The 25,163-nt window shown below is 37.8% G+C and overlaps 8 pseudogenes; all 8 read right to left on the bottom strand.

Annotated features, from left to right (window-relative positions):
• Positions 1 to 27: 27 nt before the first annotated feature.
• On the bottom strand, positions 28 to 2,701 carry LOC131804994 (2-oxoisovalerate dehydrogenase subunit beta, mitochondrial-like; annotated as a pseudogene).
• A 375-nt stretch (positions 2,702 to 3,076) lies between these two features.
• On the bottom strand, positions 3,077 to 10,886 carry LOC131804995 (2-oxoisovalerate dehydrogenase subunit beta, mitochondrial-like; annotated as a pseudogene).
• Positions 3,526 to 4,627, bottom strand: LOC131804996 (2-oxoisovalerate dehydrogenase subunit beta, mitochondrial-like; annotated as a pseudogene).
• A 49-nt stretch (positions 10,887 to 10,935) lies between the features above and the next one.
• Positions 10,936 to 13,687, bottom strand: LOC131804908 (2-oxoisovalerate dehydrogenase subunit beta, mitochondrial-like; annotated as a pseudogene).
• On the bottom strand, positions 13,159 to 16,574 carry LOC131804907 (2-oxoisovalerate dehydrogenase subunit beta, mitochondrial-like; annotated as a pseudogene).
• Positions 16,575 to 16,957: 383 nt separating this feature from the next.
• LOC131804906 (2-oxoisovalerate dehydrogenase subunit beta, mitochondrial-like) lies at positions 16,958 to 19,950 on the bottom strand (annotated as a pseudogene).
• LOC131804904 (2-oxoisovalerate dehydrogenase subunit beta, mitochondrial-like) lies at positions 19,637 to 22,491 on the bottom strand (annotated as a pseudogene).
• Positions 22,492 to 23,001: 510 nt separating this feature from the next.
• LOC131804803 (2-oxoisovalerate dehydrogenase subunit beta, mitochondrial-like) lies at positions 23,002 to 24,231 on the bottom strand (annotated as a pseudogene).
• Between the last annotated feature and the right edge of the window lie 932 nt (positions 24,232 to 25,163).

Here is a 25,163-nt window from a genome sequence, read left to right as displayed (position 1 = left end):
ATTTGTAAATAATAAATTGACCTGAAATTTTTACCACGTGTATATCTTTTTAACCAGATTGCGGCAAATTAATTTTTTGGAATTTCGGATACAAGAAAATACAAGAAAATGATGGATTGGTATATCCCTTCCTGTTACACGTTTAACTGGAGCTTCTAAGTGCAGGAAACACTTATCTTGGATATTGGCTGCAATTTCCGAACCAAAGCCCTGTGTTAACGGAGCTTCGTGAAGAACAACGACACAAATCAATAACCTCGCAATCTACATTCAACTCTTTTTTAGCCAAATCGGCAACCTGCATAAGAAAGTTTTATATATTTTATTCAATGGAAATTATGAAAAGCAATTACCTCCAACAACACGTGAACTTGCGTACCCCAACCAATGAGTGTAATATCACTACCTTTACGTAAAATATCTGCTTGTCCAATTTCGGAAACATAACTTCCAACGGGCACTTGCTCAACAGCAGCTCGATACAAAGTTTTAGGCTGAAAAAAAATACACGGGTTTTTATCTTTAATGCAAGCCAATAACAATCCTTTCGCTTTGATTGGCCCTCGAGGAACCACAACCTTTAAAGAAGGAGTGTGTGCAAAATAGGCTTCAGGGCTTTGACTATGATAAAGTGCGCCATGACAAACAGCTCCACAAGGCACACGGAATGTTAAAGATCCATTCTTTGATGCCTCGTTTTCAATTTGATCAAATGCTTGGAATATATAGTCAGCGAATTGTATTTCTGCTATTGCTGTCGCAACACCGATAGCGAATCCCAGCTATGCCTTGTTCGCACAAAGGAATATTAAAAACTCGATCTTTCCCATACTTATCACGAAGATTTGTTGAACATCTAAAAACACCACCAAAGCCAACATCCTTACCAAAAAGTAAAACACTAGGATCTTCCAGTACGAAATTTAAACGATTCCGGTGAATAATGTTGCTGAAATCATCAAAATACCGAATATCGGGAGGTACCGTTATCTGGGGGCTATACGAAGACTTGGACCTGCGTAAAATACAAAAATTGTTGTCATAGGCTGTAGTACCCATTACGAACTTCAAATACGAACATTTAAATAAATAATGTTCCTAAAATCGTGAAAATACCGAATATCAGGAGGTACCGTTATATGGGGGCTATGCGAAAACGTAGACCGACCATTTACGAACTTTATCTGCCTACTGGTAAACTATGCATGTATGCAAAGATTTAGCCTTCTATCTCAATTCGTTCGAAAGATAGCGTGATTACAACAGACAGACGGACATCGCTAGATCGTCTTAAAATTTTACGCCAGAATATATATAATTTGTGGAGTCTATTATGAATATTTCGAGGAGTTACAAACGGAATGACAAAGTTAATATACCCTCCATAGAATAGTGGAGGGTATAAAAAGCGAAGCACTTTTCCTTCTGCCTGTAGATTTTCTCAAGAAATTTAAAAAAACGCTACCAGAACTATCCAGAAGCACGCAACAGTTAATTTTTAGTTTGTCGTGTTCGCTCTTCGGTGGTTGAAGCGAGAATCTATGAAAATACTTATCCCACAAGAAATCGTATGACCGGTTATTGTAAATGGCGCGTGAATTGTAGAAACTGTAAATTTTCGGCCGGCATTTTTATTAAGATTATTTATTATTATTTTTTTTTTTTGTAAACCAAAATAAAATTGAATTTATTTGTTTCTCTTCCGAAATGAGCTTAATTATCTGAAGTTTACAAAAAAAGGAACTACTATGAGACGCGTTTCGATGTTGGTTAAACGGTTTATAAGACAAATTTAGTGTGGATGATGGCTTTCAAGGGTTGTTTCCTTTTTTGGATATTAGTATCTATTTCGAATTTACTGCGAAATGCATAGGGAAATTGAACACCAAAACGTTGTCTGTACTCAGCGAACCAAATGTCTGACGTCCGTTTTGTCCGACGTGTTGGGCTAACATATGCCTGAATTCGGCTTAAGTTGAGCTTAGGGGCTATGCTTGGATTGACCTGAAATTTTTACCACGTGTAGATCTTTTTAACCAGATTGCGGCAAATTAATTTTTTGGAAGTTCGGATACAAAATCCGGTCCTAAAAAACTGGTCATATGATGGATTGGTTTCAGTCTGTTCCGGTGTAATACAAGAAAATTGGTATTTTGGTACCGGAACTTTTTGAAAAACCCATAAAAATCGAAAATGAGCCCATGCATACTGCATGGTAGTCTACACTCTGGCATTTCCAAAATGCTGCCAAAAGTATTGATATCTCTTGTAGTTCCGAAGATAGTGTTGCAAATCATGAAATTTAGATTTTCTTCACTAATATGTATTAATCTTTATAGATATATATTAGAGAAGAAAGCTTTGTATTTCGGAAGATATTGACTTTAAAATCGAATTCCGGTTATTTCCAAAAGTTATAAAGTTTAGAAAAGCGTAGAAACGCTCAAGCCCCGGCCGAAGGCTGGCGACTTACAAAAATTACAATGTTTTGAAAAACAATGGATAGCGTAGTCGGTGTTGTACATACTCCAGGGGAGAAAATCTCAAACCCCCATGTGATACCATTTTGATTTTGGCAAGAATATAGGCTGTAATGTAGCATGTAGATCTTAATACCCCATATTGGGCCCATTTTTGAGTTTTTAAGTACTGGTATAAAAATACCAATTTTCTTGCATTACCGGTTCCAATAACCATATGATAACTGTTTGGAGAGGTAATTCCATAAAAATGATTCCATAAAATGATAAATTGGTAGCACCAGATAAAAACAGGATGTTGTATTCGAACTTTCGGGCCAAATAAATGGGTATTTCCCCTATGAAAAAAATTACTATACTAAAATTTCAAAATGATGAGAATAGCCCCTAAACTCAACTTGCTCCTTTTCTAATTGCATAGGTCGGTTAAGAACACGATTTTGCATCCGAACTTTCGGGTCGAATAAAAAATTACTTTGCCGTAATCATTTATCTCTCTACCAATTATAAAAAATTCAAAGTCGTCCGAACATAGCTCATAAACTCAACTTGCTTCAAAACAGACCATAAATTAAAAATAAAATAAATAATTTGTATATAATTATATAAACATCGTAGTGTATATTTGTAAATAAATGCATCGGTTTTTAACATGATTCAATAATTCATCAATTCCTTAATTGCAGTAAGGCATCGTAATTTGTTTGGTAGGTAGAATGGTTCAAATATATGAGGGTATGGTGTATCCCATCCTGTTACACGTTTAACTGGAGCTTCTAAGTGCAGGAAACACTTATCTTGGATATAGGCTGCAATTTCCGAACCAAAGCCCTGTGTTAACGGAGCTTCGTGAGAAACAATGACACGACCTGTTTTTTACAGACTAAAATTATATTTATACATTAGCAAAATATTTTTGTAACTTTTACCATAATTTTGTCTTACGTTTGCGATTGTCTCTCTATCCCATGGCAAAATGGTTACCAAATCAATAACCTCGCAATCTACATTCAACTCTTTTTTAGCCAAATCGGCAACCTGCATAAGAAAGAGTTTTATATATTTTATTCAATGGAAATTATGAAAAGCAATTACCTCCAACAACACGTGAACTTGCGTACCCCAACCAATGAGTATAATATCACTACCTTTACGTAAAATATCTGCTTGTCCAATTTCGGAAACATAACTTCCAACGGGCACTTGCTCAACAGCAGCTCGATACAAAAACAATACACGGGTGTTTATCTTTAATTATCTTTATCTTTTACTATCTTTAAGGCAAGCCAATAACAATCCTTTCGCTTTGATTGGCCCTCGAGGAACCACAACCTTTAAACAAGGAGTGTGTTCAAAATAGGCTTCAGGGCTTTGACTATGATAAAGTGCGCCATGACAAACAGCTCCACAAGGCACACGGAATGTTAAAGATCCACAATCGAATATGCCTCCACTTCGATAACGATATTTTGCTGCTTCGTTTACAATATTAAATGCTTGGAATATATAGTCAGCGAATTGTATTTCCGCTATTGCTGTCGCAACACCGATAGCGAAACCCAGCTATGCCTTGTTCGCACAAAGGAATATTAAAAACTCGATCTTTCCCAGACTTATCACGAAGATTTATTGAACATCTAAAAACACCACCAAAGCCAAAATCCTTACCAAAAAGTAAAACACTAGGATCTTCCAGTACGAAATTTAAACGATTCCGGTGAATAATGTTGCTGAAATCATCAAAATACCGAATATCGGGAGGTGCCGTTATCTGGGGATTATACGAAGACTTGGACCTGCGTAAAATACAAAAATTGTTGTCATAGGCTGTAGTACCCATTACGAACTACAAATACGAACTTTTAAATAATTCCGGTAAATAATGTCCCTAAAATCGTGGAAATACCGAATATCGGGAGGTACCGTTATATGGGGGCTATGCGAAAACGTAGACCGACCATTTACGAACTTTACCTGCCTACTGGTAAACTATGCATGTATGCAAAAATTTAGCCTTCTATCTCAATTCGTTCGAAAGATAGCATGATTACAACAGACAGACGGACATCGCTAGATCGTCTTAAAATTTTACGCTGATCCAGAATATATAAACTTTGCGGAGTCTATTATGAATATTTCGAGGAGTTACAAACGGAATGACAAAGTTAATATATCCTCCATAATATGGTGGAGGGTAGAAAAGCGAAGCACTTTTCCTTCTACTTGTAGATTTTCTCAAGAAATTTAAAAAACGCTACCAGAACTATCCAGAAGCGCGCAACAGTTAATTTTTCGTTTGTCGTGTTCGCTCTTCGGTGGTTGAAGCGAGAATCTATGAAAATACTTATACCACAAGATGTCGTTGTTGTTGTAGCAGCTCATACATCTGTGTTCGTTCGGTTTCCATTTTCTGACTCAGTTCAATCAGGTTTTGCCTCTAAGTCCAGTCTCAAAAAGGATGCAACCTGTATGGGTTGTGTCCATAACGAGACTGGAGTTAGGTGAGTAGGCTTGGCTGGGCAGCGAAATAAGTGCAGCGTGTCATGTGGGCCTGTGCAACATGCTGGGCAGATGTTCTGCACGTCGCCGTTGATCCGGGCCCAGTAGGAATTTAGGCGGCTGCACCATCCGGATCGTAATTGAGCCAAGACTACTCGGGTTTGTCTGGGCAGCTCTCGTTCTTCAGCTGGTGATTTGGATGGCTTTGTCTATGACACCCAAGCAGGTATTGCATTGACAGCATTTTGTTATGCTGTCGCACCGATAAGACCTTCGCCTCCTCATGTAGGTGATCGACAGGTGTCATGAGAAGGCACCCTGTTGCGGTTCTAAGGGCGGCATTCTGGCAGGACTGAACATATTTCCACTGCGTAGCACTGACGTTGGCGGACCACACTGGAGCCGCATAGTTTACCACAGACCGGCCTATCGCGTTGTAAGAGGTCAACAAGGTTTCCTTATCAGCTCCCCAAGTACTGCCGGCTAGAGACTTGAGGACCTTGTTCCTACTTCTAATCTTGTCGCAGATAGCTGTGGTATGCGCGGACGACTTAAAGAGGCTATCGAATGTAACCCCTAATACCTTGGTGGTCGGAATAATAGCACCATCGACCTGCACATTCAAGGATAGCCCCATCTCCGCAGTCCATGTGGTGAAAAGTGTGGCCGTCGACTTAGTGGCGGATATCTTCATATTCCTCGCAGTGAAAAAGGCAGTAAGATCAACAAGGTAAGCGTTTAACCGATGGCAAATGTCATCAATAATGGGTCCGGACGCCACGAGCGTGCAATCATCTGCGTACGTTATAATCTCTATGCCGTCTGGAGGGCGTGGAATTTCAGAAAGGTAGAGGTTAAACAGTTCCGGAGATATCACCCCACCTTGGGGAACTCCCTGTTTAACTCTACGGATGCTCGACTTCTTGTTTCTGAATTCCACGTACGACTGGCGTCCACACATGTAGTTTACTATCCAACGTTTCAAACTTGGCCGGTGCGCTCAATGTCCTCGACCAGTGTGGCATGATTGACTGTATCAAAGGCTTTTGATAAATCAAGTGCCACCATAACTGTTCTATCGCACGGCATGTTCTGGTTAAGACCTCTACTAACATGCGTGGAAATGGCGTGTAAAGCTGTTGTTGTGCTATGCAATTTCCGGAATCCGTGTTGATGATCGGCTACTGGGAAACACTCTCTTATGCTGGGGAGGAGTAAAGCCTCAAGCGTCTTTGCTACTGGTGACAAAAGTGATATCGGCCTGTATGAATCACTTTTGCTGGCATCCTTGCCTGGCTTCAGTAGCGGGACCACCCTGCCCATTTTCCAGCATCGGGCATCGGGAACTACTAGGGTGGCTATCGACAGATTGAGAAGCTTTGTAAGATACTCAACTCCTGGTTCATCCAGTTGCTTCAACATCGCCATTGAGATTCCGTCAGGACCAAGCGCTTTGGATGACTTTGCGCTTCTGATGAACTGTGCAACATATGCCAACGTAAATTGTGGTGGTACCTCCTCGGCTGGAAGGGATCGTACACGGCGTAGGATCCTTCTCTTCGCCCTGTCACTCTCGGGGTGCTCTACAAACTGCCGGTTAAAATAACATGCGCACCTCTTCGGATCTGTCATTCTACGCCGTTAAATGAGACAGATGTCCGATCGTCCTTTTTTCCAGGGTTCGAAAGCGACTTAACCGTTGCCCACAATTTACTCGTTCCGGTACCGATTTTGCAATGCTTCAGATGTTCTATCCACTTTTTCCGCTTATGCTCACCTACTAACCTGTTTACCTCCAGAGTAAGTTCCCTGACTCTGGGGTTGTTAGGGTTAGTACGGCGAAGCTCATCTCGCTCGTTTGCCAATCCCGCTGCCTCTGCTGGGAAATTTGGTCTTATTTCAGGTATTCGACCAGCAGGTATATAGCGAGCGGCTGCAGCTTTGATGATGTCCCGGAAACACCTATCTGCTACTTGAACATCAGATGGGTTGGGCAGTTCTCTGAAACAGCTTTCCCGTGGTTAAGGAAAGTGCGGCGTTCAGAGTCAATGAAGTCGGGTGGTCTATTGATGGCGATAATAATGGGGAGGTGGTCTGAGCCTAGAGAAATGACTGATTGCCAAGTTACGTCATTCGTCAGACCTGGGGACACGATGGATATGTCCGGAGAACTGTGGCAGTCTCCCCTTATTCTGATGGGTGCGTCCTCATTCACTGTGCAAAACGTGGAGCTATCAATTTGCTCAGCCAGCGCCATGCCTCTCTGGTCATTACCTAGGACGGAATGCCATAATTCATGATGGACACTGAAATCCCCTAGAACCAGACGGTTATTGCCTACCAGTAGTGAACTGATTTTAGGCATATAACGTGGGGCACAGCTATTTAACGGCGGAATGTACACGTTGAACACCTCTACCTCGGCGGTTCCACACTTGACCGCTACCCCCATACATTCCATGTACGGGTCACTAGAGTCAAGCTCAGGCGAGATAGGTCTGTACTGGACAGAGCGGTGCAGTAGGAACGCTAATCCTCCACCTCTGGAGCGATCCTTCCTCAGTACGTTGTATCCATCACAACTTTGAAGCCTGCAGGTGGTACTCAGCTTCGTTTCCTGGATCGCTGCGACCTTGATGTTCTTCCGACTCATAAAGCTTACAATTTCGTTGATCTTACCTCTGAGACCATCACAATTAAATTGGAGAAATGATGCATTATCCGGAACCTGAACAGCAATGTGTGGCGTCAACTGCTGCGTAGATTGCTGTTGAGGAGATTGCGGGGGAGTCTCATATTGCGACGACGATGAGGACGCCGAAGATGAAGACTCACTGGGGTCTACATTGACGCAGCAGGAAGCAATGTAGTCCCTATCGCTATACTCCTGTATCCGGTTTAGGCCGGAACAATTCCGGAAATGCACCCACTCCATGCATCCGTTGCATCTCACCGAAACCGATCAGTGGTGGATGCGATTACGACAAACGGAGCAGAACCATGGTCCGGGGTTGGTCTCGATCCCGGCTCGAACCAAGAGAATACGGAGCAAACATTCCGGGTAATGTTGCTCCCACATCAGAAAAATGGACGAACACGAACATGTATTTGCTGGGTTGGCGGCCCCTGGTCGGAGAAATGTGCCTCCGAGTCAATCCGGTACATAGAACCGGTCGCCGTGGGATTGACCGTATGACCGGTTATTGTAAATGGCGCGTGAATTGTAGAAACTGTAAATTTTTGGACGGCATTTTTATTAAGATTATTTATTTATATTTTTTTTTTTTTTTTTTTGTAAACCAAAATAAAATGGAATTTATTTGTTTCCCTTTGAATTTATTTGTTTCCCTTTAATTATCTGAAGTTTACAAAAAGGGAACTACTATGAGACGCGTTTCGATGTTGGTTAAATGGTTTATAAGACAAATTTAGTGTAGATGATGGCTTTCAAATTTCGTTTCCTTTTTTTGGATAATAGTATCTATTTCGAAGTTACTGCGAAATGCATAGGGAAATTGAACACCAAAACGTTGTCTGTACTCAGCGAACCAAATGTCAGACGTCCGTTTTGTCAGACGTGTTGGGCCAACGTATGCCTGAATTCGGCTTAAGTTGAGCTTAGGGGCTATGCTCGGATTGACCTGAAATTTTTACCACGTATAGATCTTTTTAACCAAATTAATTTTTTGAAAGTTCGGATAAAGGAAAATACAAGAAAATGAGGGAATGGTGTATCCCATCCTGTTACAGGTTTAACTGGAGCTTCTAAGTACAGGAAACACTTATCTTGGATATAGGCAACAATTTTCGAACCAAAGCCCTGTGTTAACGGAGCTTCGTGAGAAACAATGACACGACCTGTTTTTACAGACTAGCCAAATCGGCAACCTGCATAGGAAAGGGCTTTATATATTTTATTCAATGGAAATTATAAAAGGCAATTACCTCCAACAACACGTGAACTTGCGTACCCCAACCAATGAGTGTAATATCACTACCTTTACGTAAAATATCTGCTTGTCCAATTTCGGAAACATAACTTCCAACTGCCACTTGCTCAACAGCAGCTCGATACAAAGTTTTAGGCTCAAAAACAATACACGGGCTTATATCTTTAATGCAAGCCAATAACAATCCGTTCGCTTTGATTGGCCCTCGAGGAACCACAACCTTTAAACAAGGAGTGTGTGCAAAATAGGCTTCAGGGCTTTGACTATGATAAAGTGCGCCATGGCAAACAGCTCCACAAGGCACGCGGAATGTTAAAGATCCACAATCGAATATGCTACTTCGATAACGATATTTTGCTGCTTCGTTTACAATTTGATCAAATGCTTGGAATGTATAGTCAGCGAATTGTATTTCCGCTATTGCTGTCGCAACACCGATAGCGAAACCCAGCTATGCCTTGTTCGCACAAAGGAATATTAAAACCTCGATCTTTCCCATACTTATCACGGAGATTTATTGAACATCTAAAAACACCACCAAAGCCAACATCCTTACCAAAAAGTAAAACACTAGGCTCTTCCAGTACGAAATTTAAACGATTTCGGTGAATAATGTTGCTGAAATCATCAAAATACCGAATATCGGGCGGTACCGTTATCTGGGGGCCATACGAAGACTTGGACCTGCGTACAAAAATTGTTGTCATAGGCTGTAGTACCCATTACGAACTACAAATACGAACTTTTAAATAATTCCGGTAAATAATGTCCCTAAAATCATGGAAATACCGAATATCGGGAGGTACCGTTATACGAAAACGTAGACCGACCATTTACGAACTTTACCTGCCCACTGATAAACTATGCATGTATGCCTTCTATCTCAATTCGTTCGAAAGATATCGTGATTACAACAGATAGACAGACAGAGGGACATCGCTAGGTTGTCTTAAAATTTTACACTGATCCAGAACATATATATTTTTTGGGGTCTATTATGAATATTTCGAGGAGTTACAAACGGAATGACTAAGTTAATATACCCTCCATAGAATGATGGAGGGTATAAAAAGCGAAGCACTTTTCCTTTTGCCTGTAGATTTTCTCAAGAAATTTAAAAAAAAACGCTATCCAGAACCTGAAATTTTTACCACGTGTAGATATTTTTAACCAGATTGCGGCAAATTAATTTTTTGGAAGATCGGATACAAAATCCTGTCCTATAAAACTGGTCATATGATGGATTGGTTTCAGTCTGTTCCGGTGTAATACAAGAAAATTGGTATTTTTGTACCGGAACTTTTTGAAAAACTCATAAAAATCGAAAATGGGCCCATGTATACTGCATGGTAGTCTACACTCTGGCATTTCCAAAATGCTGCCAAAAGTATTGATATCTCTTGTAGTTCCGAAGATAGTTTTGCAAATCATGAAATTTAGGTTTTCTTCACTAATATGTATCTAATCTTTATAGATATATATTTGAGAAGAAAGCTTTGTATTTCGGAAGATATTGACTTTAAAATCGAATTCCGGCCGAAGGCTGGCGACTTAGAAAAATTACAATGTTTAGAAAAACAATGGATCGCGTAGTCGGTATTGGACATACTCCAGGGGAGAAAATCTCAAACCCCCATGTGATACCATTTTGATTTTGGCAAGAATGTAGGCTATAATATGGCATGTAGATCTTAATATCCCATATTGGGCCCATTTTTGAGTTTTTAAGTACTGGTATAAAAATACCAATTTTCTTGCATTACCGGTTCCAATAACCATATGACAACTGTTTGGAGAGGTAATTCCATAAAAATGATTCCATAAAATGATAAATTGGTAGCACCAGATAAAAACAGGATGTTGTATTCGAACTTTCGGGCCAAATAAATGGGTATTTCCCCTATGAAAAAATTACTATACTAAAATTTCAAAATGATGAGCATAGCCCCTAAACTCAACTTGCTCCAAAACAGACCATAAATTAAAAATAAAATAAATAATTTGTATATAATTATATAAACATCGTAGTGTATATTTGTAAATAAATGCATCGGTTTTTAACATGATTCAATAATTCATCAATTCCTTAATTGCAGTAAAGCATCGTAATTTGTTTGGTAGGTAGAATGGTTCAAATATATGAGGGAATGGTGTATCCCATCCTGTTACACGTTTAACTGGAGCTTCTAAGTGCAGGAAACACTTATCTTGGATATAGGCTGCAATTTCCGAACCAAAGCCCTGTGTTAACGGAGCTTCGTGAGGAACAACGACACGACCTGTTTTTTTACAGACTAAAATTATATTTCTACATTAGCAAAATATTTTTGTAACTTTTACCATAATTTTGTCTTACGTTTGCGATTGTCTCTCTATCCCATGGCAAAATGGTTACCAAATCAATAACCTCCCAATCTACATTCAACTCTTTTTTAGCCAAATCGGCAACCTGCATAAGAAAGAGTTTTATATATTTTATTCAATGGAAATTATGAAAAGCAATTACCTCCAACAACACGTGAACTTGCGTACCCCAACCAATGAGTGGAATATCACTACCTTTACGTAAAATATCTGCTTGTCCAATTTCGGAAACATAACTTCCAACGGGCACTTGCTCAACAGCAGCTCGATACAAAGTTTTAGGCTGAAAAACAATACACGGGTTTTTATCTTTAATGCAAGCCAATAACAATCCTTTCGCTTTGATTGACCCTCGAGGAACCACAACCTTTAAACAAGGAGTGTGTGCAAAATAGGCTTCAGGGCTTTGACTATGATAAAGTGCGCCATGACAAACTGCTCCACAAGGCACACGGAATGTTAAAGATCCACAATCGAATATGCCTCCACTTCGATAACGATCTTTTGATGCCTCGTTTACAATTTGATCAAATGCTTGGAATATATAGTCAGCGAATTGTATTTCTTCTATTGCTGTCGCAACACCGATAGCGAATCCCAGCTATGCCTTGTTCGCACAAAGGAATATTAAAAACTCGATCTTTCCCATACTTATCACGAAGATTTATTGAACATCTAAAAACACCACCAAAGCCAACATCCTTACCAAAAAGTAAAACACTAGGATCTTCCAGTACGAAATTTAAACGATTCCGTGAATAATGTTGCTGAAATCATCAAAATACCGAATATTGGGAGGTACCGTTATCTGGGGGCTATACGAAGACTTGGACCTGCGTAAAATACAAAAATTGTTGTCATAGGCTGTAGTACCCATTACGAACTTCAAATACGAGCATTTAAATAAATAATGTCCCTTAAATCGTGGAAATACCGAATATCAGGAGGTACCGTTATATGGGGGCTATGCGAAAACGTAGACCGACCATTTACGAACTTTACCTGCCTACTGGTAAACTATGCATGTATGCAAAGATTTAGCCTTCTATCTTAATTCGTTCGAAAGATAGCGTGATTACAACAGACAGACAGACAGACGGACATCGCTAGATCGTCTTAAAATTTTACGCCAGAATATATATAATTTGTGGAGTCTATTATGAATATTTCGAGGAGTTACAAACGGAATGACAAAGTTAATATATCCTCCATAGAATAGTGGAGGGTATAAAAAGCGAAGCACTTTTCCATCTGCCTGTAGACTTTCTCAAGAAATTTAAAAAAACGCTACCAGAACTATCCAGAAGCACGCAACAGTTAATTTTTAGTTTGTCGTGTTCGCTCTTCGGTGGTTGAAGCGAGAATCTATGAAAATACTTATCCCACAAGAAATCGTATGACCGGTTATTGTAAATGGCGCGTGAATTGTAGAAACTGTAAATTTTCGGCCGGCATTTTTATTAAGATTATTTATTATTTATTTTTTTTTTTTTTGTAAACCAAAATAAAATTGAATTTATTTGTTTCTCTTCCGAAATGAGCTTAATTATCTGAAGTTTACAAAAAAAGGAACTACTATGAGACGCGTTTCGATGTTGGTTAAACGGTTTATAAGACAAATTTAGTGTGGATGATGGCTTTCAAGGGTTGTTTCCTTTTTTGGATATTAGTATCTATTTCGAATTTACTGCGAAATGCATAGGGAAATTGAACACCAAAACGTTGTCTGTACTCAGCGAACCAAATGTCTGACGTCCGTTTTGTCCGACGTGTTGGGCTAACATATGCCTGAATTCGGCTTAAGTTGAGATTAGGGGCTATGCTCGGATTGACCTGAAATTTTTACCACGTGTAGATCTTTTTAACCAGATTGCGGCAAATTAATTTTTTGGAAGTTCGGATACAAAATCCGGTCCTAAAAAACTGGTCATATGATGGATTGGTTTCAGTCTGTTCCGGTGTAATACAAGAAAATTGGTATTTTGGTACCGGAACTTTTTGAAAAACCCATAAAAATCGAAAATGGGCCCATGCATACTGCACGGTAGTCTACACTCTGGCATTTCCAAAATGCTGCCAAAAGTATTGATATCTCTTGTAGTTCCGAAGATAGTGTTTCAAATCATGAAATTTAGATTTTCTTCACTAATATGTATTAATCTTTATAGATATATATTAGAGAAGAAAGCTTTGTATTTCGGAAGATATTGACTTTAAAATCGAATTCCGGTTATTTCCAAAAGTTATAAAGTTTAGAAAAGCGTAGAAACGCTCAAGCCCCGACCGAAGGCTGGCGACTTACAAAAATTACAATGTTTTGAAAAACAATGGATCGCGTAGTCGGTGTTGGACATACTCCAGGGGAGAAAATCTCAAACCCCCATGTGATACCATTTTGATTTTGGCAAGAATATAGGCTGTAATGTAGCATGTAGATCTTAATAATCCATATTGGGCCCATTTTTGAGTTTTTAAGTACTGGTATAAAAATACTAATTTTCTTGCATTTCCGGTTCCAATAACCACCAGATAAAAACAGGATGTTGTATTCGAACTTTCGGGTATTTCCACTATGAAAAAAAAATACTATACTAAAATTTCAAAATGATCCGAGCATAGCCCCTAAACTCAACTTGCTCCTTTTCTAATTGCATAAGTCGGTTAAGAACACGATTTTGCATCCGAACTTTCGGGTCGAATAAAAAATTACTTTGCCGTAATCATTTATCTCTCTACCAATTATAAAAAATTCAAAGTCGTCCGAACATAGCCCATAAACTCAACTTGCTCCGAAACAGACCATAAATTAAAAATAAAATAAATAATTCGTATATAATTATATAAACATCGTAGTATATATTTGTAAATAATAAATTGACCTGAAATTTTTACCACGTGTAGATCTTTTTAACCAGATTGCGGCAAATTAATTTTTTGGAATTTCGGATACAAGAAAATACAAGAAAATGATGGATTGGTATATCCCTTCCTGTTACACGTTTAACTGGAGCTTCTAAGTGCAGGAAACACTTATCTTGGATATTGGCTGCAATTTCCGAACCAAAGCCCAGTGTTAACGGAGCTTCGTGAGGAACAACGACACAAATCAATAACCTCGCAATCTACATTCAACTCTTTTTTAGCCAAATCGGCAACCTACATAAGAAAGAGTTTTATATATTTTATTCAATGGAAATTATGATTTATGATGAATTTCGCTTTGATTGACCCTCGAGGAACCACAACCTTTAAACAAGGAGTGTGTGCAAAATAGGCTTCAGGGCTTTGACTATGATAAAGTGCGCCATGACAAACAGCTCCACAAGGCACACGGAATGTTAAAGATCCACAATCGAATATGCCTCCACTTCGATAACGATCTTTTGATGCCTCGTTTACAATTTGATCAAATGCTTGGAATATATAGTCAGCGAATTGTATTTCTTCTATTGCTGTCGCAACACCGATAGCGAATCCCAGCTATGCCTTGTTCGCACAAAGGAATATTAAAAACTCGATCTTTCCCATACTTATCACGAAGATTTATTGAACATCTAAAAACACCACCAAAGCCAACATCCTTACCAAAAAGTAAAACACTAGGATCTTCCAGTACGAAATTTAAACGATTCCGTGAATAATGTTGCTGAAATCATCAAAATACCGAATATTGGGAGGTACCGTTATCTGGGGGCTATACGAAGACTTGGACCTGCGTAAAATACAAAAATTGTTGTCATAGGCTGTAGTACCCATTACGAACTTCAAATACGAGCATTTAAATAAATAATGTCCCTAAAATCGTGGAAATACCGAATATCAGGAGGTACCGTTATATGGGGGCTATGCGAAAACGTAGACCGACCATTTACGAACTTTACCTGCCTACTGGTAAACTATGCATGTATGCAAAGATTTAGCCTTCTATCTCAATTCGTTCGAAAGATAGCGTGATTACAACAGACAGACAGACAGACGGACATCGCTAGATCGTCTTAAAATTTTACGCCAGAATATATATAATTTGTGGAGTCTATTATGAATATTTCGAGGAGTTACAAACGGAATGACAAAGTTAATATATCCTCCATAGAATAGTGGAGGGTATAAAAAGCGAAGCACTTTTCCATCTGCCTGTAGACTTTCTCAAGAAATTTAAAAAAACGCTACCAGAACTATCCAGAAGCACGCAACAGTTAATTTTTAGTTTGTCGTGTTCGCTCTTCGGTGGTTGAAGCGAGAATCTATGAAAATACTTATCCCACAAGAAATCGTATGACCGGTTATTGTAAATGGCGCGTGAATTGTAGAAACTGTAAATTTTCGGCCGGCATTTTTATTAAGATTATTTATTATTTATTTTTTTTTTTTTTTTTTTTTTGTAAACCAAAATAAAATTGAATTTATTTGTTTCTCTTCCGAAATGAGCTTAATTATCTGAAGTTTACAAAAAAAGGAACTACTATGAGACGCGTTTCGATGTTGGTTAAACGGTTTATAAGACAAATTTAGTGTGGATGATGGCTTTCAAGGGTTGTTTCCTTTTTTGGATATTAGTATCTATTTCGAATTTACTGCGAAATGCATAGGGAAATTGAACACCAAAACGTTGTCTGTACTCAGCGAACCAAATGTCTGACGTCCGTTTTGTCCGACGTGTTGGGCTAACATATGCCTGAATTCGGCTTAAGTTGAGATTAGGGGCTATGCTCGGATTGACCTGAAATTTTTACCACGTGTAGATCTTTTTAACCAGATTGCGGCAAATTAATTTTTTGGAAGTTCGGATACAAAATCCGGTCCTAAAAAACTGGTCATATGATGGATTGGTTTCAGTCTGTTCCGGTGTAATACAAGAAAATTGGTATTTTGGTACCGGAACTTTTTGAAAAACCCATAAAAATCGAAAATGGGCCCATGCATACTGCACGGTAGTCTACACTCTGGCATTTCCAAAATGCTGCCAAAAGTATTGATATCTCTTGTAGTTCCGAAGATAGTGTTTCAAATCATGAAATTTAGATTTTCTTCACTAATATGTATTAATCTTTATAGATATATATTAGAGAAGAAAGCTTTGTATTTCGGAAGATATTGACTTTAAAATCGAATTCCGGTTATTTCCAAAAGTTATAAAGTTTAGAAAAGCGTAGAAACGCTCAAGCCCCGACCGAAGGCTGGCGACTTACAAAAATTACAATGTTTTGAAAAACAATGGATCGCGTAGTCGGTGTTGGACATACTCCAGGGGAGAAAATCTCAAACCCCCATGTGATACCATTTTGATTTTGGCAAGAATATAGGCTGTAATGTAGCATGTAGATCTTAATAATCCATATTGGGCCCATTTTTGAGTTTTTAAGTACTGGTATAAAAATACTAATTTTCTTGCATTTCCGGTTCCAGTAACCACCAGATAAAAACAGGATGTTGTATTCGAACTTTCGGGTATTTCCACTATGAAAAAAAAATACTATACTAAAATTTCAAAATGATCCGAGCATAGCCCCTAAACTCAACTTGCTCCTTTTCTAATTGCATAAGTCGGTTAAGAACACGATTTGCATCCGAACTTTCGGGTCGAATAAAAAATTACTTTGCCGTAATCATTTATCTCTCTACCAATTATAAAAAAATCAAAGTCGTCCGAACATAGCCCATAAACTCAACTTGCTCCGAAACAGACCATAAATTAAAAATAAAATAAATAATTCGTATATAATTATATAAACATCGTAGTATATATTTGTAAATAATAAATTGACCTGAAATTTTTACCACGTGTAGATCTTTTTAACCAGATTGCGGCAAATTAATTTTTTGGAATTTCGGATACAAGAAAATACAAGAAAATGATGGATTGGTATATCCCTTCCTGTTACACGTTTAACTGGAGCTTCTAAGTGAAGGAAACACTTATCTTGGATATTGGCTGCAATTTCCGAACCAAAGCTCTGTGTTAACGGAGCTTCGTGAGGAACAACGACACAAATCAATAACCTCGCAATCTACATTCAACTCTTTTTTAGCCAAATCGGCAACCTGCATAAGAAAGAGTTTTATATATTTTATTCAATGGAAATTATGAAAAGCAATTACCTCCAACAACACGTGAACTTGCGTACCCCAACCAATGAGTGGAATATCACTACCTTTACGTAAAATATCTGCTTGTCCAATTTCGGAAACATAACTTCCAACGGACACTTGCTCAACAGCAGCTCGATACAAAGTTTTAGGCTAAAAAACAATACACGGGTTTTTATCTTTAATGCAAGCCAATAACAATCCTTTCGCTTTGATTGACCCTCGAGGAACCACAACCTTTAAACAAGGAGTGTGTGCAAAATAGGCTTCAGGGCTTTGAATATAATAAAGTGCGCCATGACAAACAGCTCCACAAGGCACACGGAATGTTAAAGATCCACAATCGAATATGCCTCCACTTCGATAACGATATTTTGATGCCTCGTTTACAATTTGATCAAATGCTTGGAATATATAGTCAGCGAATTGTATTTCTTCTATTGCTGTCGCAACACCGATAACGAATCCCAGCTATGCCTTGTTCGCACAAAGGAATATTAAAAACTCGATCTTTCCCATACTTATCACGAAGATTTATTGAACATCTAAAAACACCACCAAAGCCAACATCCTTACCAAAAAGTAAAACACTAGGATCTTCCAGTACGAAATTTAAACGATTCCGGTGAATAATGTTGCTGAAATCATCAAAATACCGAATATTGGGAGGTACCGTTATCTGGGGGCTATACGAAGACTTGGACCTGCGTAAAATACAAAAATTGTTGTCATAGGCTGTAGTACCCATTACGAACTTCAAATACGAGCATTTAAATAAATAATGTCCCTAAAATCGTGGAAATACCGAATATCAGGAGGTACCGTTATATGGGGGCTATGCGAAAACGTAGACCGACCATTTACGAACTTTACCTGCCTACTGGTAAACTATGCATGTATGCAAAGATTTAGCCTTCTATCTCAATTCGTTCGAAAGATAGCGTGATTACAACAGACAGACGGACATCGCTAGATCGTCTTAAAATTTTACGCCAGAATATATATAATTTGTGGAGTCTATTATGAATATTTCGAGGAGTTACAAACGGAATGACAAAGTTAATATATCCTCCATAGAATAGTGGAGGGTATAAAAAGCGAAGCACTTTTCCTTCTGCCTGTAGACTTTCTCAAGAAATTTAAAAAAACGCTACCAGAACTATCCAGAAACACGCAACAGTTAATTTTTAGTTTGTCGTGTTCGCTCTTCGGTGGTTGAAGCGAGAATCTATGAAAATACTTATCCCACAAGAAATCGTATGACCGGTTATTGTAAATGGCGCGTGAATTGTAGAAACTGTAAATTTTCGGCCGGCATTTTTATTAAGATTATTTATTTTTTTTTTTTTTTTTTTTTTTGTAAACCAAAATAAAATTGAATTTATTTGTTTCTCTTCCGAAATGAGCTTAATTATCTGACGTTTACAAAAAAAGGAACTACTATGAGACGCGTTTCGATGTTGGTTAAACGGTTTATAAGACAAATTTAGTGTGGATGATGGCTTTCAAGGGTTGTTTCCTTTTTTGGATATTAGTATCTATTTCGAATTTACTGCGAAATGCATAGGGAAATTGAACACCAAAACGTTGTCTGTACTCAGCGAACCAAATGTCTGACGTCCGTTTTGTCCGACGTGTTGGGCTAACATATGCCTGAATTCGGCTTAAGTTGAGATTAGGGGCTATGCTCGGATTGACCTGAAATTTTTACCACGTGTAGATCTTTTTAACCAGATTGCGGCAAATTAATTTTTTGGAAGTTCGGATACAAAATCCGGTCCTAAAAAACTGGTCATATGATGGATTGGTTTCAGTCTGTTCCGGTGTAATACAAGAAAATTAGTATTTTGGTACCGGAACTTTTTGAAAAACCCATAAAAATCGAAAATGGGCCCATGCATACTGCACGGTAGTCTACACTCTGGCATTTCCAAAATGCTGCCAAAAGTATTGATATCTCTTGTAGTTCCGAAGATAGTGTTTCAAATCATGAAATTTAGATTTTCTTCACTAATATGTATTAATCTTTATAGATATATATTAGAGAAGAAAGCTTTGTATTTCGGAAGATATTGACTTTAAAATCGAATTCCGGTTATTTCCAAAAGTTATAAAGTTTAGAAAAGCGTAGAAACGCTCAAGCCCCGACCGAAGGCTGGCGACTTACAAAAATTACAATGTTTTGAAAAACAATGGATCGCGTAGTCGGTGCTGGACATACTCCAGGGGAGAAAATCTCAAACCCCCATGGCAAGAATATAGGCTGTAATGTAGCATGTAGATCTTAATAATCCATATTGGGCCCATTTTTGAGTTTTTAAGTACTGGTATAAAAATACTAATTTTCTTGCATTTCCGGTTCCAATAACCACCAGATAAAAACAGGATGTTGTATTCGAACTTTCGGGTATTTCCACTATGAAAAAAAAATACTATACTAAAATTTCAAAATGATCCGAGCATAGCCCCTAAACTCAACTTGCTCCTTTTCTAATTGCATAAGTCGGTTAAGAACACGATTTTGCATCCGAACTTTCGGGTCGAATAAAAAATTACTTTGCCGTAATCATTTATCTCTCTACCAATTATAAAAAATTCAAAGTCGTCCGAACATAGCCCATAAACTCAACTTGCTCCGAAACAGACCATAAATTAAAAATAAAATAAATAATTCGTATATAATTATATAAACATCGTAGTATATATTTGTAAATAATAAATTGACCTGAAATTTTTACCACGTGTAGATCTTTTTAACCAGATTGCGGCAAATTAATTTTTTGGAATTTCGGATACAAGAAAATACAAGAAAATGATGGATTGGTATATCCCTTCCTGTTACACGTTTAACTGGAGCTTCTAAGTGCAGGAAACACTTATCTTGGATATTGGCTGCAATTTCCGAACCAAAGCCCTGTGTTAACGGAGCTTCGTGAGGAACAACGACACAAATCAATAACCTCGCAATCTACATTCAACTCTTTTTTAGCCAAATCGGCAACCTACATAAGAAAGAGTTTTATATATTTTATTCAATGGAAATTATGATTTATGATGAATTTCGCTTTGATTGACCCTCGAGGAACCACAACCTTTAAACAAGGAGTGTGTGCAAAATAGGCTTCAGGGCTTTGACTATGATAAAGTGCGCCATGACAAACAGCTCCACAAGGCACACGGAATGTTAAAGATCCACAATCGAATATGCCTCCACTTCGATAACGATCTTTTGATGCCTCGTTTACAATTTGATCAAATGCTTGGAATATATAGTCAGCGAATTGTATTTCTTCTATTGCTGTCGCAACACCGATAGCGAATCCCAGCTATGCCTTGTTCGCACAAAGGAATATTAAAAACTCGATCTTTCCCATACTTATCACGAAGATTTATTGAACATCTAAAAACACCACCAAAGCCAACATCCTTACCAAAAAGTAAAACACTAGGATCTTCCAGTACGAAATTTAAACGATTCCGTGAATAATGTTGCTGAAATCATCAAAATACCGAATATTGGGAGGTACCGTTATCTGGGGGCTATACGAAGACTTGGACCTGCGTAAAATACAAAAATTGTTGTCATAGGCTGTAGTACCCATTACGAACTTCAAATACGAGCATTTAAATAAATAATGTCCCTAAAATCGTGGAAATACCGAATATCAGGAGGTACCGTTATATGGGGGCTATGCGAAAACGTAGACCGACCATTTACGAACTTTACCTGCCTACTGGTAAACTATGCATGTATGCAAAGATTTAGCCTTCTATCTCAATTCGTTCGAAAGATAGCGTGATTACAACAGACGGACATCGCTAGATCGTCTTAAAATTTTACGCCAGAATATATATAATTTGTGGAGTCTATTATGAATATTTCGAGGAGTTACAAACGGAATGACAAAGTTAATATATCCTCCATAGAATAGTGGAGGGTATAAAAAGCGAAGCACTTTTCCTTCTGCCTGTAGATTTTCTCAAGAAATTTAAAAAAACGCTACCAGAACTATCCAGAAACACGCAACAGTTAATTTTTAGTTTGTCGTGTTCGCTCTTCGGTGGTTGAAGCGAGAATCTATGAAAATACTTATCCCACAAGAAATCGTATGACCGGTTATTGTAAATGGCGCGTGAATTGTAGAAACTGTAAATTTTCGGCCGGCATTTTTATTAAGATTATTTATTATTTTTTTTTTTTTTTTTTTTTTTTGTAAACCAAAATAAAATTGAATTTATTTGTTTCTCTTCCGAAATGAGCTTAATTATCTGAAGTTTACAAAAAAAGGAACTACTATGAGACGCGTTTCGATGTTGGTTAAACGGTTTATAAGACAAATTTAGTGTGGATGATGGCTTTCAAGGGTTGTTTCCTTTTTTGGATATTAGTATCTATTTCGAATTTACTGCGAAATGCATAGGGAAATTGAACACCAAAACGTTGTCTGTACTCAGCGAACCAAATGTCTGACGTCCGTTTTGTCCGACGTGTTGGGCTAACATATGCCTGAATTCGGCTTAAGTTGAGCTTAGGGGCTATGCTCGGATTGACCTGAAATTTTTACCACGTGTAGATCTTTTTAACCAGATTGCGGCAAATTAATTTTTTGGAAGTTCGGATACAAAATCCAGTCCTAAAAAACTGGTCATATGATGGATTGATTTCAGTCTGTTCCGGTGTAATACAAGAAAATTGGTATTTTTGTACCGGAACTTTTTGAAAAACTCATAAAAATCGAATATGGACCCATGCATACTGCATGGTAGTCTACACTCTGGCATTTCCAAAATGCTGCCAAAAGTATTGATATATCTTGTAGTTCCGAAGATAGTGTTGCAAATCATGAAATTTAGATTTTCTTCACTAATATGTATTAATCTTTATAGATATATTAGAGAAGAAAACTTTGTATTTCGGAAGATATTGACTTTAAAATCGAATTCCGGTTATTTCCAAAAGTTATAAAGTTTAGAAAAGCGTAGAAACGCTCAAGCCCCGGCCGAAGGCTGGCGACTTACAAAAATTACAATGTTTAGGAAAACAATGGATCGCGTAGTCGGTGTTGGACATACTCCAGGGGAGAAAATCTCAAACCCCCATGTGATACCATTTTGATTTTGGCAAGAATATAGGCTGTAATGTAGCATGTAGATCTTAATACCCCATATTGGGCCCATTTTTGAGTTTTTAAGTACTGGTATAAAAATACCAATTTTCTTGCATTACCAGTTCCAATAACCATATGATAACTGTTTGGAGAGGTAATTCCATAAAAATGATTCCATAAAATGATAAATTGGTAGCACCAGATAAAAACAGGATGTTGTATTCGAACTTTCGGGCCAAATAAATGGGTATTTCCCCTATGAAAAAATTACTATACTAAAATTTCAAAATGATGAGAATAGCCCCTAAACTCAACTTGCTCCTTTTCTAATTGCATAAGTCGGTTAAGAACACGATTTTGCATCTGAACTTTCGGGTCGAATCATTTATCTCTCTACCAATTATAAAAAATTCAAAGTCGTCCGAACATAGCTCATAAACTCAACTTGCTCCAAAACAGACCATAAATTAAAAATAAAATAAATAATTTGTATATAATTATATAAACATCGTAGTGTATATTTGTAAATAAATGCATCGGTTTTTAACATGATTCAATAATTCATCAATTCCTTAATTGCAGTAAGGCATCGTAATTTGTTTGGTAGGTAGAATGGTTCAAATATATGAGGGTATGGTGTATCCCATCCTGTTACACGTTTAACTGGAGCTTCTAAGTGCAGGAAACACTTATCTTGGATATTGGCTGCAATTTCCGAACCAAAGCCCTGTGTTAACGGAGCTTCGTGAGAAACAATGACACGACCTGTTTTTTACAGACTAAAATTATATTTCTACATTAGCAAAATATTTTTGTAACTTTTACCATAATTTTGTCTTACGTTTGCGATTGTCTCTCTATCCCATGGCAAAATGGTTACCAAATCAATAACCTCGCAATCCACATTCAACTCTTTTTTAGCCAAATCGGCAACCTGCATAAGAAAGAGTTTTATATATTTTATTCAATGGAAATTATGAAAAACAATTACCTCCAACAACACGTGAACTTGCGTACCCCAACCAATGAGTGTAATATCACTACCTTTACGTAAAATATCTGCTTGTCCAATTTCGGAAACATAACTTCCAACGGGCACACAACAACTCAACAGCAGCTCGATACAAAAACACTACACGGGTGTTTATCTTTAATTATCTTTATCTTTTACTATCTTTAAGGCAAGCCAATAACAATCCTTTCGCTTTGATTGGCCCTCGAGGAACCACAACCTTTAAACAAGGAGTGTGTGCAAAATAGGCTTCAGGGCTTTGACTATGATAAAGTGCGCCATGACAAACAGCTCCACAAGGCACACGGAATGTTAAAGATCCATAATCGAATATGCCTCTACTTCGATAACGATATTTTGATCCCTCGTTTACAATTTGATCAAATGCTTGGAATATATAGTCAGCGAATTGTATTTCTGCTATTGCTGTCGCAACACCGATAGCGAATCCCAGCTATGCCTTGTTCGCACAAAGGAATATTAAAAACTCGATCTTTCCCATACTTATCACGAAGATTTATTGAACATCTAAAAACACCACCAAAGCCAACATCCTTACCAAAAAGTAAAACACTAGGCTCTTCCAGTACGAAATTTAAACGATTTCGGTGAATAATGTTGCTGAAATCATCAAAATACCGAATATCGGGAGGTACCGTTATCTGGGGGCCATACGAAGACTTGGACCTGCGTAAAATACAAAAATTGTTGTCATAGGCTGTAGTACCCATTACGAACTACAAATACGAACTTTTAAATAATTCCGGTAAATAATGTCCCTAAAATCGTGGAAATACCGAATATCGGGAGGTACCGTTATATGGGGGCTATGCGAAAACGTAGACCGACCATTTACGAACTTTACCTGCCTACTGGTAAACTATGCATGTATGCAAAAATTTAGCCTTCTATCTCAATTCGTTCGAAAGATAGCATGATTACAACAGACAGAGAGACAGACGGTGTAGTGTGTCACCATCACATTATGTTGCCATGCATTTTGATATTCAGTATTTTGTTTTGTTGAGTTGGTCAGTGCCACAACGAGTTCATTGCTTTCATTGTTTCTTTGTTTTTCAGAGCGCTGCTCATATGAAGTTCATTGCTTTATGCTTACTCATATGTTGGGCGACAGTTTAGAGTTTCCAATTGGAAACTCAAATACTATTGTAATGAATCAGAGTTCGGCCAATGGGAATGAAGAATATCCCAATAGTAAATTTGATTGAGTGAAATTCCAAAATATGAATATGAATGAAAATATGAAATGCATGACAACATATGTAAAAACATCACATACACACATACAAATATACTCAATTGTAAAATAGCTTTGTAAGAACTCTTTTCTGATTGGTTAACAGAAAAGAGTATTGAGTGATATCTAGATTTAAGAATTTTTGTTAGAATTAAGAATTTTATTATAAATACGAAAAGGCAAAATAAAGAAGTCAGACTTGTGCTGACAACCATCAAGCTTGCTCCATTAGCAAAGCCAACAAAACATAAAGTCTCAATTTATTACATGGCGATCCTGCCAAATCTTGCTCTTTAGTCAGCAAGTATCCTGCGTTCCATCCGCAGTTCCTGCGTTCTATCCGCAGTTGAAAAAAAAAAAAAAAAAACAAAACATTTTTTTTTTTTCTTTGAAGACACTGCCATA

The sequence above is a fragment of the Musca domestica genome, unplaced genomic scaffold (assembly GCF_030504385.1).
Source record: "Musca domestica strain aabys unplaced genomic scaffold, Musca_domestica.polishedcontigs.V.1.1 5, whole genome shotgun sequence".
NCBI lineage: Eukaryota > Metazoa > Arthropoda > Insecta > Diptera > Muscidae > Musca > Musca domestica.
The sequence above is the reverse complement of the archived record's forward strand: the minus strand, read 5'-3'. Positions and strand labels throughout refer to the sequence as shown.